Here is an 18,021-nt window from a genome sequence, read left to right as displayed (position 1 = left end):
CAAAAGTATCCTCATGATAGAGCCTTGAGGGGCACCATGGTTAGTAAAGTGGTATGAAAGATGATTCTGAAAAAAAGACTGAGGAGAAACAATCAGCTAGGTAGAAAGAGAATTATATCTACATATATGAATAGGTATACAATATATACACATATGCATATGCAGAACAAATATAAAGAGAAAATACAAAATAAATGCTAGGTAGTTAAGGAGGCAGAGTACTAGAATTTTAATATATCAGGAAAGATTTCTTTTAGAATACAGGCATACCTTGGAAATATCAGATCACTGCAATAAAGTGAATATTTCAATAAAATGAGTCATACAAATTTTTTTGGTTTCCCAGTGCATATAAAAGTTACATTTACACCTGTTGTAGTCTATTGAGTGTTCAATAGTATTATGTCTAAAAAAAAGTATATACCTTAATTAAGCATATTTTATTACTTTAAAAAGTGCTCATTATCATCTGAGCCTTCAGTGGCAGAATCTTTTTTCTGGTAGAGGGTCTTGCTGGTAGAGGGTGTTGACAGCTGCTGACTGATCAGGGTGGTGGTTGCTGAAGTTTGGAGTGGTTGTGGCAATTTCTTAAAATAAGACAACAATGAAGTTCATCCCATCAATTAACTCTTCCTTTCACTTGAACACTTACAGGCCATTGTAGGGTTATTAATTATCTTAATTTCAATAGTGTGTCTCAGGGAATAATGAGTTCTGAAGAGAAACAGAGAATAATAGGTCAGTGGAGCAGCCAGAACACACACAACATTTATTGATTAAGTTTTCTATGTTATGTTGGGGCTCCGTTCATGATGCCCCAAAACAATTACAATGGAAACATCAAAGACTGATGATCACAGATAATTATTACAGATATAATAATAATGAAAAATTTTGAAATATTTTGAGAATCGCCAAAGTGTGACACAGAGACATGATATGAGAATGCACTTGGGGAAAATGGCACCAATAGACTTGCTCAAGCAGGGTTGCATAAACCTTCAATTTGTAATAAAACAAGATGTGCCTGTACAGTACTCAAGCTGCATCTTGAGTAAAAGAGGAATTCTTTGAAACAGATGTAAGAAAAAAATGCTGAGTCCAAGTTGGTTCATAATCTAAACCCTGAAACTATTGGCCTTGGCTAAGTTCAAGATCAACTCTGACTGTCCTTGCACTGTCCAACAAGGAGCTCTGGGCACTGAGTCCATGCTTTCCACCATTAAACTGTTGGCCTGGGCCTGGATCTGAATTTATAATCTATTCTGGACTGACCTGACTCAGAGATCTGGGTGCCCCTCTGGGCAGCCCCTTGCTGTTGTCTTGGACCCAGGGCAACCTATAATCAACACTGGGTGCCCCCTCACTGCTGTCCTAGCTCTTTCAGGCACTGAGTCTGAACTACCCATCCTGTTTCCATTCTACAGCTTTTGCCTAGTCACTTTCCTGTAGGTTGAATTTGTGATCTTGGGCTAGAAAGATAAGCTCTAGTTTCTCCTTTGATTTCCTGCTTATTACTGGATCATATTTAGAGTAGTGGTGGGACAGAAGGGGACCAGAAACTATTTCCTCCTACTCCATCATCTTGGCTATGTTTTCCTTCAAAAATTATCTCTGATTAATTTATCTATCTAGACAAGAGGTCACGAGTGCCTGAAATATAGTGACGGCTGTGTGAGAAAAGAGAATATTTTGTGAGTCTATATGAAAGTACAGAAAGGGAGTTAAGATACAAGAAATGTTGTAGAAGTAGAAACAGCAATATTTGAAAACTGACTGGATATGGGGGTAGGGGGTTGAGAGAGATGCAAGAGCAAATGATAACACTTAAATCAAGATATTGGAAGTGAAATAATGATGGGGGCTTCAAAGGAAATAGGGAAATTTGGAGGAGGGGTGAGTTTACGGGGAAGTGTAATGAGTTCTGTTTTGTACATGCTGAGTTTGAAACATGTCTAGGAAATTAATTTTGAAATATCCAATAGGAAGTTGGTGATGTGATACTGAAACTCGGGGAAGAGATATTAGGGATAGCTATACCTGTGATTTATTGGCGTAGAGATGATAATTAAACCCACAGGAGCTGATAAAGTCAACAAGAGAAAGTGTAAAGACAGAAGAGGGCTCAATACAATTCTAGGGAGCACCCACAGTTGGGAGTGTGATATGGATGATTGTTCTGCAAAAGAGAGTGAGGAAGAACAGGGTTAGGTAGAAAGAAAACCAGGAAAGAGTATTGTCGAAAAGAAAGACAGTATCAAAGAGAAAAGAGTGGTCAACTGTGTCAAATGTAGCAACGGTCAAGAATGAAATAATGGTGGTGATATCAATAAAAATAGGAAAGTTTGGAAGAGGTATAGGTTTGGGGGGCAAAGACCATCAATTGAACAATTAAGAGATAATTGGCTGGTTGTTGTCCTTCATTCTTAAAGAGGTCCAAAATGACATCACTATGCTAGAGTCAAGTTTCAGTGTGTCTGTCAGTGGCTGAGCAGACCAGTACAAGCTTGGAATATTCTGCCATAAGTCAAGTACAAATAGCCCATGTGAACATTTGGGGTGCATTCTCTAAATGTGTGCATCTCTCATTTCTTTTGAACTACCTCAATTCTGCTTTGTTTATACAGCCAGAGCACCTTCTCTGATATGGGCACGCCATGCTGAGTGGTCCTGTGCCAGAGTCTCCCATGGCACACAACTAGTAACTGTGAAGAAAAGAGGACTTTGCGGTTACCTGAACTGTGTACGTCTAGCATGGTCAAGTAACTGTTTTTTATGCTTAAAGTACAAGTTGGTTTTATAGATAATATAAACAACAATAGATCATTAGATAACTGATAAAGTCACAGCAACAATGTTCTAAGAGCAGAGGTCCCCAGAGAGAGCTCTTAGCTATACTCACACATGAGACTTAGGACATGGATGATAGTTTAGCAACAGAGATTGAGAATTAGAAGAGATCAGTTTCATGAAAACATAGAGAGGAGAGAATATCCAGGAGGATTGTCTGGGAGCGGGGGCTGGGGGGGAGGTGTCCAACAACGCTAAATACAGCAAAGAGGTCAACAAGGATGAGTCCTGAGGTGAAGCACATGAAAAGGAATTGGTCTTGATTTAAAAAAAAAAACCAACCTCCTTCTCAGAGACTGGAGCAAAGGAGAAGAGAATAGTTTTCTCAAGGAAATATGGGTTGATGTCCTCTGCTGAGAGGAAATAGGGACTAAAGTAATGTAAGCTGAGGAGAAGGTTTGAAAATGAAATTGTGAACACTGACAGAGTCCCTAGATGAAGACTAGAGTTGATGTGAAGCTGCTCCAGCTAAGATTATTGAATACAAATTTTTAATATAGTTCTATAACTTCAGGACTCCCTCTACCCAAAAGTGGTGCAGTGGACTTGAAAACATCTAACATGTATTCCTAGTTTCTTTTATTACCTCAATTGCTATTCCTTGTGATTGTCAACAAAAGGTGAACAAGAGAAACTGTCTGTCCATCAAATAAGCTTGAACTGTATAAACAGCAGATTGGTAGATTTTTAACTGAATTTTCTGATTTTCTTTTCATGATTGGGAAACCAGTCAATCCACAGTCACTCAGTAAACACTTATTGATCACTCACTATGTGCCAGGCACTTTACTAAGCTGGAGATACAAAAAGAGACAAATGGTCCCTGCCCTGTAAGGTTAATGGGATATATCTTCTCTATATGGGGTGGCTAGGTGGCACAGTGAATAGAGCCCTGGAGTCAGGAGGACCTGAGTTCAAATCTGCCCTCAGACACTTAGCACTTACTAGCCATGTGATGTTGGACAAGTCACTTAACCCCAATTGCCCCACCTTCCTCTCTCCAAAAAGAAAAAAAAATCTTCTCCACCCATTAATAGGCCTATGTGCCCAGCTGTGATACATCCTGAATCCCATAGAGTCCACTGGGGAGGAACTTGCTTAAAGAGAAGCTTGCTTAGAGGAGGTTTACTTGTAGGAAGGCTTTCACACCTTTTGGTACTAACCTAATTAGGTACTGAATCATGAGGACTGTGATGCCTTCTAGTTCTGAGAAGTGTATATATACTCTGAGTTTGTATTTTGTTTTGGGGGTTCACTCATGAGAAGGATCTTTGATTTCCTGGTTGAGACTCTGAGTAGTCATTTGTTGAATCCCCTGACTGCTCAGACTTCTGTGCTCCCTCAATCCAGTGATATATGTAAAGTGTATAGAAATATTGCTATGTTCAGACAGCTGGAGCCCTGTCTGTTGGTCTTTGTGCTAATTTCTCTGCTTGTATTTTCTATACTCACTTCTTTCTCTGTAATTAAAGTAGGATTGTTAACCCCTTTTGGAGCAGTCTTTCTTTTAAAAGCAGATCAAAGAACCTGTGCTAGCAGACCATCCTAAGTGTGCTAGGGTATTTGCTAAAACATACCCTCAAGGAGCTCACAACCGAATGAAGAAGACAACAAACAAGCAAATATATAAAAACAAATTAAATGCAGTATAAATAGGCATTATTAACAGAGAGAAGGCACAAAAATTAAGAGGCGCTGGGAAAGGCTTCTTGTAGAACATGGGATTTTAGCTGGGACTTAAAGGAAGCTGGTGAGGTCAGTAGTAGAGTCAGAATGGAGGAGGGAGAACATTCCAGGCATGGAGGACAACCGGAGAAAATGCCTGAAGCCAAGAGATGGGCATCTTTTTAAAAAATAAAACCAGTTCTTTTAGTGCGATGGAGATAAATAAAGAAGACATTCCTTCTCATTCATTAGCATTAAGCCACCAATCCCTCCACAAACACAGATACACAGAATCTGAAAGGCATGCCACCCTTATGAAAGAGGGTCTCCCTTAGCAGAAGCCCCAGGAACACTTTAGAAAATTCTTGCTTTTCTGGGTCATTGCTTCTACTCAGGTAGATTCTAGAGACTTTAGCATCTGGCATTCCCCATATAAACATTCAAGTTCACAAGACTTCAAATAGAACAGATTTAATTACAAATTAAAGGACACAGGGGAAGTTTGTAATCAAGATACTAGTCAAAAGATACTTCTTGGCACTCCCTGTAGGTCTCCCCACCCAGGGACTTGCAAGAGTTCCAGTGAATTGTTTTGTCCAAGGAAGGACCCCACAGAAGTCCACATTTCTTTCTTAACATCCTGTGCTCCACACTACGTTGCTTTCACCTGTCACTCTTCTCTAGTTTCTGCTTCTTGTTGCTGTTCCATAACTTTGCCAATGTGGTCCTCCTTTCCTGAAAATGGTTATGGATTCTCCTTGCCACTGCCACTGGCCTCTATTTAACTATCAGGTGTCATGGGTCCTTCTTGCCAATATGTCCCTAGCTCTGCTATACTGCTCCCAGAAATGTGGATCTCCACAAGCAACTAACACCAGTTTCCATCATCATCATCATCATCATCATCATCATAGCTAACATTTGAATAGCACTTATTATGTGCCAAGGGATTTCCAAGTATTACCACATTTGATCCTCAGAACAATCCTGGGATATAGATGGCATTTTTATCCCCCCCTTTTACAGATGAGGAAACTGAGGCAAACAGAGGGTAAGTGATTTTCCAGAGTCATGTAGTTAGTATTTGCAGCTGGATCTGAGTCTTCCTTGACTCCAGTCCCTGAGCTCCCTGCACTATGCCACCTCAAGTCCCTCCTCTCCAGGGATTAGCACTTAAATCAAGGACAAGGTCTATGAAGAAGCAAAGAAGAGATTACAGTAGAACCTCAGCTGCCAGTGTAATAGCTTTTCCATAGTCTGGGAATTCAATGAATTCGGTCAATTTAAACTTCTGTTGTTTTGTAGCTCAGTTTATCAACCTTCTATTCTTCCTAAAACAGGAGTTCTTAACCATTTTTTCTGTGTCATGAGTCTTTTGGCAGTGTGGTGAAGCTTATGACCTCCTCAAAACAAGATTTTGACATTGTTAGTCAGTCATTTTCAGTCACACCCACCTCTTTGTGACCCTATTTGTGGTTTTTTTTGCAAAGATACAAGGATGATTTGGCCATTTCCTTCTCCAATTCACTTTGCAGATGAGGAACTGAAGTAAACAGGGTTTAAGTGACTTGACCAGTGTTATATAGCTAGTAAGGGACAGAGACCAGAGTTGAACTTAGAAAGATGACTCTTTCTGACTCCAGGTCTTTCATTTTATCCACTGCACCACCTAGTTTCCCCAAGGTTTTGAAATGCATGAGATAAAATACACAGGATTAAAAGGGAAATCAATTATATTGAAATAAAGTCATCAAAAAAATTTTTTAACACCTTCCCAGGCTGAAAGTTAAAACTCCTCTCATAGAAGGCCATTAGAGTCATACTTTTTTATATTTTTGTATTAGTCATGTTGTGAAAGAAAACACAGATTAAAAAAAAAAAGAAAAAACAAAGTTCACTGAAGAAAATAATTCCTTAAAAATTAGAATTGGGCGAGTCCAAGCTAATGACTCTATGAGACATTAAGGAGCAATAAAACAAAGTGAAAAGAATGAAAACAAATAGAATAAAATGTGAAATATCTCATTGGAAAAACAATTGACCTGGAAAATAGATTGAGGAGAAATAATTTAAGAATTATCCGACTATCTGGAAGCCATGATAAAAAAAAAGAGAAAAAAAAAGACTTAGACATTATATTTCAAGAAACAATAAAAGAAAACTGCCCTGATATCTTAAAATCAGAGGGCAAAAATAGAAATCCACCAATCACCTCCTCAAAGAGATCCCAAAATGAAAGTTCTTAGGGATATTATAGACAAATCCAGAGCTCCCAAGTCAAAGAGAAAATACTTCAAGCATCCAGAAAGAGACAATTCAAATATTGTGGAGTCACAGTTAGGATGACACGAGATTTAGCAGTTTGCATGTTAAAGGAGCAAAGGGCTTGGAATATGATATACTAGAAGGCAAAGAAGCTAGTATTACAATCAAGAATAACATACCCAGCAAAGCTGACTGTAATCCTTCAGTGGCAAGAAAATTTATATTTAATGAAATAGAAGACTTTTTTTTTTAAGCAATCAGGGTTAAGTAACTTGCTCAAGGTTACACGTCCAGGTGTTTCTGGGTGGGTGCTAAGTGTCTGAGCCCAGGATTCGATCTCCAGGTCATCCCAACACTGGAGCTGGTGCTCTTACTCGCTGTGCTACATAGCTTCCCCTAAATAGAAGACTTTCAAGCATTCTTGGTAAAAATACCAGAGCTTAATAGAAAATTTGATATTCAAATAACTCAAGAGAAGCATAAAAAGGTAAACATCAAAGAGTAATCATAAAGCACTCAATATAGTTAAATTGTTTACATTCCCATATGGGAAGATGATACACATAATTCCTAAGAATTTTGTCATTATCAGGACAGTTCAAAGGAGTTTACATAGACAGAGGGCATGAGTGTGAGTCAGTTACGTTGGAGTGATCTATTAAAAAAGAAAAAGGGAAGGGGGGATGATAAAAAAGGAGAGTGGATTAAGGAAGGCAGTGATTAGAAGCAATATAAACTTTTAAGGAGGGACAAGATAAAAAGAGAGAAGAAATAGAAGATAATGGGATGGAACTGGAAATGGATAGCAGAATGGATTAGAAATTAGAATCTAACAATATATTATTGGAGATACATGTGAAACAGAAACAGACACAGAGAGTTAAAATAAAAGACTAGAACATAATCTAACATGCTTCAAATGAAGTAAAAAAAGGCTTTTGTAGTAATCATGATCTCAAACAAAACAAAAGCAAAAATAGACCTAGTTAAAAGATAATCAGAGAAACTACAATTTGCTTTAAAAGTACCATAGACAATGAAGTAATATCATTGCAGCATGTTCTTGCAATTTCTCAAATATATGCTGAATATAGAACTGATTCAAATTTAATAAAATAAGAGCTACTCCCCAAATCAAAAGTGGTCAAGGGATATTTCCAGAAGAAATCAAAGCTATCTATAGTCATATGAAAAAAATGCCCTAAATCACCATTAAGTCCACTAGTAAACCGTCAGTAGAGTTGTGAACTGGCTCAACCATTCTGGAAAATAATTTGAATCTATGCCCAAAAGGCTATAAACTCTGCATACCCTTTGACCCAGCAATACTACTCTAGGTCTGTACCCCAAAGAGATCAAAGAAAAAGGAAAACAACCTGTAAGTACAAAAATATTTGTAGCAATTTTTTTTTTGGCAGTGTCAAAGAATTGGAAATCAAGGAGATGCTATCAATTGAGGAATGACTTAAGTTGTAGCATATGATTGTGATGCAGTGCTTTTGTTCTATAAGAAATTTAGAAAAACTTGAGAAGGTTTCTATGAACTGAGGCAAAGTGAAGTGAGAAGAAACAGGAGATCATCATGCACAGTAACAGCAATGTGGTAATAACGATCAACTATAAAGGACTTGACTACTCTTATCAACACAATGACCCAAGATAATTCCTCATGATGAAAAAATGTTATTCACCTCCAGAGAGAGAGTTAATGAACTGAATGCAAACAAATGTAATTTTCTCACTTTTTTATTTTTCTTGCTTTTGGGGAGAAATACAAACTAACATGAAAATATGGTTTCAGTGATTTAACATGTATAATTGATAGCACATTGCTTGCCTCCTCAGTGGATGAGGAAAGGACAGGAGGGAAAAAATTTTGAACTCAAATTTTTTTTAAAAAAAGAATGATTAAAAAATAAATAATAATTTTTTTAAAAATGTAATTGGCAAATGTTTAACAAAATAAATAAAATATAATACAACATTTTAAAAAGTTAAGTATAAAAGAGTTCTAACTATAATTCCTCTCACTAAAATATCAAAAGTATGAAAAACAGTGATTGATTGGAAGAGATAAATGAGATAAAGTTTTGGAACAAAGACAAATTCTCAGAGAATAGTATTTTGCGTGTGGTTCTCAGTCAATCAATCAATAAATATCTATTAATCATCTACTATATGCCCGGCACTGTGCTAAGCACTAGAAATACAAAAAAAAAAAAGGCAAAAGACAAGTCCCCAACTTCAGAGAGCTTGCAATATAATAAGAGAGAGACAGAGAGAGAGAGAAAGAAAGAGAGAGAGAGAGCATGCACACAAATAATACAGAGCAAGCTATGGGGGTCTGAGATAAATTACTTCAGTTTAAGAGAATTATAATAAATATAATTATTAGTTTTCCAATCCTAAGAATGGATTTGGAAAAAAAATTAATGAGAAGTCTATTAGAAGAATAGAAAATTATTGTCTTAGCTGTCAAGTTTTTGTGGTTCAGTTTTGCTCTGATAATTAAGTTCTCTGTTATTTTCTCTCATTCAGATCCTGCATTGATGAACATAATGAGCATACAGGTGTCTTCTGAGCTGATAAATGTTTAACAACTGACTCTCTAGGGGGGAAAAAAACGTACCCATGACACTTTTAAACTTAATCTGAATTATTAATATTTCTCCATTTTTTTTTAATCTAGACAACTGGCAAAACAAAAATCGAGCCCTGATTTGTAGCATTGGCTGATTTCTGTCTGAAGTGTAAATGCTAGCACTGAAAATTTAACAGTCACTTCTCTCCAAAAAGTTTAATGTGGCTCCTGTATATCCCTTTCTCAGAAGTCCCTTCCAGGTCTAGCTCTCCCAAATGCAAAAATCTAGTGTCTTATAATCACCAAATGTTTGGTGATTATTTCTTGTTTAATGGTAGGTAGCTAGCATTATGAATATTCAGGAATTCATAGTAACAATCCCTTGAGTCCTCATCAAACCCTGGTAAGTGTTCTCATTTAGGCCAGCCACTGGCCATTCTATTCCTCCAATCTGCTTCAAAGATCCTAGGTTCATGGATGTAGAATTACAGAGACCATCTTGCCCAGCTACCTATTTTAAAGATGAAGAAACTGAGGCCTGGGGAGATTTGGTGACTGGCAAATAGCTAGAAGAATGCTCATCTCCTTACTGCAAAGTTTCTTTCTCCTGACAACAATATGGGATCAAAAACCACTACTGGGGCAGCTGGGTGACACAGTAGATAGAGCATAGGCCCTGAAGTCAGGAGGACCTGGGTTCAAATTCGGCCTTTGACCAGACACTTGACACTAGCTGTGTGACCCTGGGCAAGTCATTTAACCCCAAATGCCTCACCAGAAACAAAAAAGATGCTACAAAAACCACTACCCATCACACATGTGCATGCACACACACACACAAACACACCCAAGCACTTTACTATTTATTGTTATACTAAACTGTTTTATTTAATAAAATTTATAGAACATTAGTAAAGTAAGAGGGGTGAGGATGGAAGGGAAAAAAATAGAAGCTCCTCATTCCCACAAACTATAGCCTAATGTTGGGGTTACCAAGTGAAAAATATGGTTGTCATTAAACCTTGGTGTTAATTGGTTCTACCACATAGTTTTCCTCCTGAGGGCACTGGGAAAGAGGAGAAGGGATAGAAGCAGTAAAGAAATAAAATGTAAAAGAGATGAAAGAGCATAGAAAAGAAGATTAGACATGGGTAGTACTTATCTTAGTTTTGCCTGGATCTATCCTTGAAGGTGAGAAAATGTTTTCACACTATACACTAGCCACTAGTTCGTGACTCTCTGAGTCCAGCTTCTTTCTTAAAATGTTAATTTTCATTTCTTTGCTTAAAGAACTGATAAAGTCTATTTGACAAAGTAGAAGGCTATCAGAAAAGCCTATTGTCCTCCCTGGGCCTCAAAATGTTTATCTACAGTGCCCAAGTTACCCCCATCATATATAGGATCCCAGAAAATTTTTCCAGGTTTGAGCTACTTTGTAAGTCAGCATGCACTGAAGACCTTAGCTCATGAGACCCCACCAATGTGTTTCCTTTCACTATACCAACCAGAGGGACACATTAGTGTAATACGAAAAAACATTTGTTCAAACAGTATAGCTAAATAAATTATAAGAAATATCCCCCCTCATATAAACATAGGGATTCCCTTCCACAGGTTTACCATTCCAATGACACAGGGAATATATGTGACCAGAGAACTAGTATGGAGAGGGCAAACATTCAGGAAGCATAAGCTGCTAAGAAATGGGCATGGAGGAGCATGGGTAGGAAACAAGAGTGTCTAGTGGCCAGAGCAACTAAATTCTTTAACACTGCAGAGCCACTGACATCATCTGGTGGGACTATCTGCCTGGCATCTCCACTGACCCAATGCTGCCCTCTTCTTGCCCTCAGTTACAATGCTGCCATCTACAAGTCTTCAACTGAAATTTGGATTCTTGGTTGAGCTGCCTCAATTTTCTGCTCACACCAGCTTGTCCTTAGCTTCCATGTGGCTTCTTCTCCAGAGGGGGAAGGTCCTGCCAGTTCTTTAGCTTATAGCTCCAAGAGCTGTCTTTAGCAGTTTGGTGATGAGAACTGCAGCCAGACATCCCCAGATAGCTAGCCAGAGAAATGTTAGGCATTTTAAAGTCTGGATTTGGAACTGCTATTTCCCTTGTTGCTTGCTGAAGTCCCTCTTGGTCCAAACTCTGAGTAATGTTCAAAATTCTTTTAAACCCCTATCAGATCCTTGGGGCGCTAATCTGGTTCATTCTGGGGACAACACTTAGAAAAAGGCAAGTGAGCTGGGTGGAGTGGAGACAAGGATTCTTTTCAACTCCCATAAAACCTTTGGCTGCTTTTTCAGATTAACCCAAGAGCAGGATTGAGGGAAGTTGGTGACCTTTGCCCTACTTGCCCCCAGCCAAAAAATAAAAAAAGTTTTACTGCCTTACTGCTAGAAAGTTAGGAGACTGAAGCAGATGATCTCAAAGGTCCCTTATAGTTCTTCATCTTCCCATCCCTACAATTCCACCCACTATTGGCTAATTCATTTCAAACAAGATGCAAAGAACATTAACCTTTCTCATGAGGAATGCCTAAATGATCATAATTTGAGGTCTGAAGAAAGCAAGACTCAATACATAGACTCTGAATTATTGCAGATATTAACCCCAAAACAGGTTTGACTTTTAACTAAAGCTACAGCTTAGTTTTGCCTTGCTCTCTCCTTGAAGGTGAGAGAGTGCCTTTATGCTACACACTAGTTAGCAGTCAATGCCTTTCTGGGGCCAGTACCCCATGTAGTATAACATGCTCAAATTCAAAACCATTTCCTTTCCTTATCATCATACGTCTTTCCCTCATGTAATTTCATGTGACACTAGAAATTGATGGCAGTTCATAACTTTCTTGTACTTAGACATTCTAGAGTGGTTTTAAGTGCTTAATAATCATCTACTCCAATTAACAGCCTTTGCTGATTTGATTATGAGATTCTTGGAATTTCACTCTCAAATCCAAGTGCTACATATTTCAGAAAGGAAGGATATGTTTTCCCGGTTTTAGCCTCTGCAAATCGCTCCCACCATGTGTGAATAAATTCTCTGCTTCCGAGAACTGATGGAAAATTCACAGCTCTCCCTAAGATGCATGCATGACTTGCTAAGGCAGCTGCATAATTAAAAGAAAACTAATCTTTTGAGGGACTGGACCTGTGATTAATAAACTTAGAGAGTTGGAGAGAAGGTGCCAATCTGCATTAGTAGAGGGAGTTTCCTCGTCTGGGAGTTCCCTATACCAATAAAATCACAGGTCCAGTCTCTATCCCCAATCCCCAAATCTATAGAGGAGTCCTTCTCAGAATGATAATCAGAAGTCACCACAGCTCGAAAGAAGCTTGTTGTTGAAAGGAGGAATGGCTCCAATTTGGCTTTCTCCATTCTCCCACAGAGATCCAAAACACTCCATTTGTTGAATTTTAATATGAGCCTTGAACCAGCACAGCAGCCACAATGAAACAGTTATTCCGATATATGTTTGCCAGTGGGCCATAGCTTTCTCCTCCTTCCACAGGCCCTCTGTCTCCTCACCCAGATCCATAGAAGGCTTATTTTTAGCAGTGACTAAAGGGCTCCATGCTCTAATTTATGTGCACATATAAAATCAATAATTACTTAGTCGACCTTTTCATTCGTCTAAATTTGGCCTGGCATAATGGAAGCTGCCCACACAGTTTCCATTGAAAATGATAAATATGTGATCTTAGTGCATCTGTATCCCCTCTCTAATGGGCAGATGAAATCAGAAGCCGCCCTGGCCCTAACCTCGGTCAGTCCTTGACTTGAGTTGTACTGTCTTTTATTGAAAGCATATTCCATTCTGACAAGTACACACCATTTTCCCAAAGGCTGCCCTGGCTTCACACTGTGATTCCTCTGATCTAGAAGACTGTTCCTATCTACCAGGAGAAAGAACCTATGCTATAAATGTGCTTGTCCAGTTTAGACATAACTAATGAGATATTCCTTAAAATCAGAGCAGGGTGGAAAGAAATCCGATTCCTGAAAGGGGGTAAGGAAGATAGGTGCTGAGGGAAGGGAAGAGGCTCTCATCTTCCTTGTGGCAAGCACATTTCAATGAACTCAAACAAGGTTCCTGGAAAGTGTCCATGTTTCTTACAATCTCAGAATCTCAGAGTTGTAGGGGACCTCGGAAGCCATCTAGCTCAATCCAAGAATCTACTTTACAATATCTTTAAGAAGTGAACCATGGGGAAGGTGAGCCAGGGGCATTAAAGGTCTTATACATGGCCACCTACAGCTTCTGGTGGCCATGACTACAATATGGCATTGGCTGATATGTCCAATTAGCTGAGGTACAGGCATGGATCAAGGACATCCTCTGAACAACCCCCTCTCTCATCTCGTGAAGCTTTAATATTTTTGCCCCAAACTGCTTTGAACCTGATTTTCTATCAAATGGCACCAGGCTGCTAATTACTATTTCTATATCTGGTCAGTGGAGAAAAGTGACTTGACTTTCTTCCACAGTGAACTGTACCAGACAGGAGTGTATAGCCTATTTATTCTGTTTTGTTTTCCTTATTCAATGGAAATTAGGATTTGCCTGCAAATCTGCCTGCTTGAATTAACCCCATTCCTTGGACAACACTGGGCCTCCTATATCTCTTACTATCCTGATGTTCTGGGTCAAGGTTGTCATGCATCATCAGGCAGGAGCAGTGTCAAAGGAGATAAGGAGGTAGAAGGAAGGGAGAAGGGTGTGTCCTTGGGCCTTGGAAAACACCTTGGGCTCTTCCAGAAAAATGAAAATGGACAAAGAACCACATTCAGACTATGTCTGGAGCGTCTAGACCACATCTGAGGCTATGGGAAAAGTAGGAGAGAATGGCCATTGTTAAAAACTAAACCAGTGAATGAGTTAAAGAATGAGTCCCCTCTCTGAATTCCTCCCAGCAGTTTGTATCTCTTTTAATGCATATCCAATTTCATATTTTGCTTCTTTTTATACTTTGCTTATCATCTTAACAGGATACAAGTAACATGAAGTCAAGTAATTGATATTACAGTTGTTGCATGGAGCACACTCAGATTTGCCCTCCTTAGTGGGTTATACAGAGCACGTGCAGATATTTAATTCTATGTCCAATCAACCACACAAAAGTTTGGGAGGAGCCTTTTTCTGGTCAAGTGCAAGGCCTGGCATTGTGTGTTGATGCACAGTTTCCTCACTGGCTGCTGTGCTAAAACTTAGCAGATGTACAAAAGGGGTCACCCACCTCTCCTACCTCTTCCTTTCAGGTCACAAGGGAAGCCTGACTGGTTTGAGTGGCCTACAGAGGGTGGAGTCATGATCACAAGACCCGCCCCCCCCCACACACACACATACACACACTTCTGTTATTTGTTCTTTTTCTGATCTTAAGTAAATGAGATGTAGAGATACATATTAAATATATACATATTAGATATATGATTTTATATATATATGTTATATATATATGTATATATATACATATATATATAACATATATATTAGCATATAAGGGTAACACACAGCTCCTGGCACTGGAAATCTCTCTTTATGGTCTTCACACTGCTCCTATTAGGTGTGGCTCTCTGCTTGGGAATTAAGTGTCTGTGCCTTTCTTGAGTTCATAGCTGTTACTTCTCTCCACCAAGAAGGGTCACACTCCCTGAAGTCACCTTTCCTCCTCACCCATCAGTCCTCATTGTTGTTCTCCACTCCTCATAGAGGCTTCCCCTGCTGTCAACCATTGTCACTCTGAAGACATCATCTCTACTGCTGCCATTCAGCTCCTCCCACCAATGGGACATCCAGTGGGACCTCTATCTCTTCCAAACTGACTAAGTCTTTGGGACACAACCACTTTGGGATATTCATTCACTTAATATCAGGATAGAACAAACATAAAAAATGTCCAAGGTGGCCATTGTTCTCATAGCTTCAAAGACTAGGTAGGGACCTGGTTCTCAGGAGACAGTTCGAACTAGTCCTGCCTTGCTTGCTACCAGATAGGAAGAGAGTAACAGATAGCACGTTGCCCACTGAGTTCTGGCTCAGCGGCCATTTAAAAGACTCTTTACTATTCAGTGCAAGTCACTGAGTATAGCTGGAAGCAGGATCCCTCCAAGCTTCCACATGGTAGACTAGAAACAAGTAGAGAATATGTGCACATAATCTGTATTAACCCATCTGGAAGGACAGATCTGAACTTGTTCCATCTTCCTATGACACTATCATAAGATTTTAGATTTAAAAATTGAAGCCCCACTTCAAAGCCATTAAAGGCAACTCCCTTGTCTTGCAGATGGGAAAACTCAGGCACAGAAATATGATCTGCCCAGTCACACAGCTAGCATCAGAAGCAGAATTTGAATCTAGATCCTCTTGGAGTTTACTTCCCAATCCATTCTGCAATAATGTCTGTGTCTTTTTTTTGTATCACCTTCCACACAGCATAGTGTATTGCATAGAATTGATGTTCAATCAATAACTGACTTCAACGTGGAGGAAGAGAAAAGCAAGAAAAGAGAGGGTCTCTTTGAAGAACAAACACCTTGGTTCAGTGATTTTTTGTTGTTCGGTCTTGTCAGTCCTGTCCGCCGACTCTTCTGACCTCATTTACATTTGTTTTGGTTTGGTTTTTTTATGGGGGAGGGGTTGTGTCTGGTTGTTTTGTTTTGGGTTTTGTTTTTGTTTTTTTTGGCCAAGACACTGAAGTGGGTTGCCATTTCCTTCTCCAACTCAGTGATACAATGGAACAATTAGGTGTCTCTGTACAGCAAAAATTGAAATGTGGAAGAATGCTTAAGATCCATTTTTCTAGCTGAGCAGACCTGGTTGTAAGGGCCTCACAAATTCTACCTACATTCTCTGTTTTTATTACCCTCTTTTAGAATAGCTAGATGTTTCTCATCTTGGAAAATCCGAAATGCTTAGAAGCAGAGTTAGCAAATAATGATATGGAAACAAAGCGGGGAAACCCTAGAGACAAAGCAGGGAAGAGGCCACACTGGGTTAAGAACACGGAAGAGGCCAAAGAGCACACTTCTCCCATAACCTCCATGGCATCTCTACCAGCTGCCCATGTGCCCTCATATAAAACAGCATTTGGCAAGGACCTTTTCTTCCCCCAAATTTCCACATTCCGCTTTGTATTAGAGTTATTTATCTGTATATCTTAGTCCCCTTGCCTCACTCACACCTACTCTCAGCCAATTAGGTTGTAAATTCCTTGAAATTAGAGGCTCTATTTCTTGACAATCTGGTATCCTTACATATAGTAAGAGTTTAGTTGAGTGTTTGTTCTCAGTTTCTGAATCTGATTGAGGAGTTGTAAGATCACAAATTCAGAGCTGTAAGAGACCTTAAAAGTCTCCTAGTTCAACCCCTCATTTTATAAATAAGGAAACGGAGGCACAGGTGAAGCAACTTGTCCAAAGTTAAATGGATAGTAGGTAGCCAAGGCAGGATAAGAAGACCAGTCCACTGCACCCAGATCCAGCCCTGTCCACTTAACCCATGCTTAATTACAAAGCACAAAGAAGCTTCTTTTGCATATGCCCAGAAATCTATGTTCTCCAAAGCAGAGGTGAAAATCAGAATGATTCAAGTGCTTAAGACCTTGTTCATGTTACTTTAAATCCCCAGCCAACATTTAGCCTCCTTGATAACATGGAGGGGGATCAGCCTACCTGTCAACTGAAAGACACACTACTGACTGTTCAGGGAGATAGCCTAGACAGGAAGGAGCCTGCCACAATGATTTCAGTCCACAGTGATGGCCTTAAACAGTACCATTACTCACTGCATCATTTTACCTTTTAGTCAGCCCCTTTGAAATCCAGCACGATTCCATATATGCTTTCCTGGCCAAATAAACTGCTGTTTGACTCTGGGTGTGATGCCGGGAGTTAAAAATCCAAAGACATTCTGAAAATATTAGTGAAGAATGAATACCTATAAAAGATGGAAGGAGAGGTATCCCAGTAACAAAGGGAATCCAGGGAAACACAAAGAAGAATTAATTACACCGGCAGAATTGTTTTGTAATGTGGTTCCATTTGAGCAAAAAAAAGGAACTATCATAGAAAGAGTTTTAAATATCTAAAAAATTTAAAGTTTCTATTGAAAATGTTCTACAATAAGAATGAGAATCAAAATATTGATTAAGAGTGGAACCACAGTAACAACAAGGAGAAGGGGAAATATTAACAATTCAGAACTAAATTTCAGTATCATTATAACTGAAAAAAGGTATCAATCTTCACCTTCAAGGGTAAATGAGATTCAGCTGGGGAATGGCTAAATAAATTGTGGCACATGAATAATAATACAGCGCTATATGAAATGATGAACATGATGACTCCAGAGAAGTATGAGAAGACATATGAACTGATGCAAAGTGCAGTTAGCAAAACCAAGAAAACAATCTACACAATGACTGCAACAATAAAAATGGAAGGAAAAAAAAAACCCAGTCACCACAAAACAATAGAGAGTGAACACTGCAATGCAGACTGTGTCACACATACCCCTACCCCACCCAACAAACTCCATTGGCTCCCCAATGGACCTCCAGGATCAAATATGAAATTCTCTGTTGAGCATTTGAAGCCCTTTATAACCTGCTCCCTTTCCCTTTCCAGTTTTCTTATACCTTACCCTTACTCA

At 39.0% G+C, this 18,021-nt stretch overlaps 1 long non-coding RNA gene across 1 annotated transcript; it reads right to left on the bottom strand.

Moving 5' to 3' along the window:
* Window positions 1-205: 205 nt before the first annotated feature.
* On the bottom strand, window positions 206-17,437 carry LOC138170060 (uncharacterized). Its single transcript, XR_011170529.1, has 2 exons — window positions 17,169-17,437; window positions 206-714 (listed from the first exon to the last, which is right to left on the bottom strand). It is a non-coding gene; the product is annotated as an uncharacterized lncRNA (long non-coding RNA).
* Window positions 17,438-18,021: the final 584 nt, after the last annotated feature.

This window comes from Petaurus breviceps, unplaced genomic scaffold (genome assembly GCF_028583685.1).
Source record: "Petaurus breviceps papuanus isolate PSGF00001 unplaced genomic scaffold, PetGlider_PUasm1.0 38, whole genome shotgun sequence".
Lineage (NCBI taxonomy): Eukaryota > Metazoa > Chordata > Mammalia > Diprotodontia > Petauridae > Petaurus > Petaurus breviceps.
Note: the sequence above shows the minus strand (reverse complement) of the source record. Positions and strands in the feature narration are given on the sequence as shown.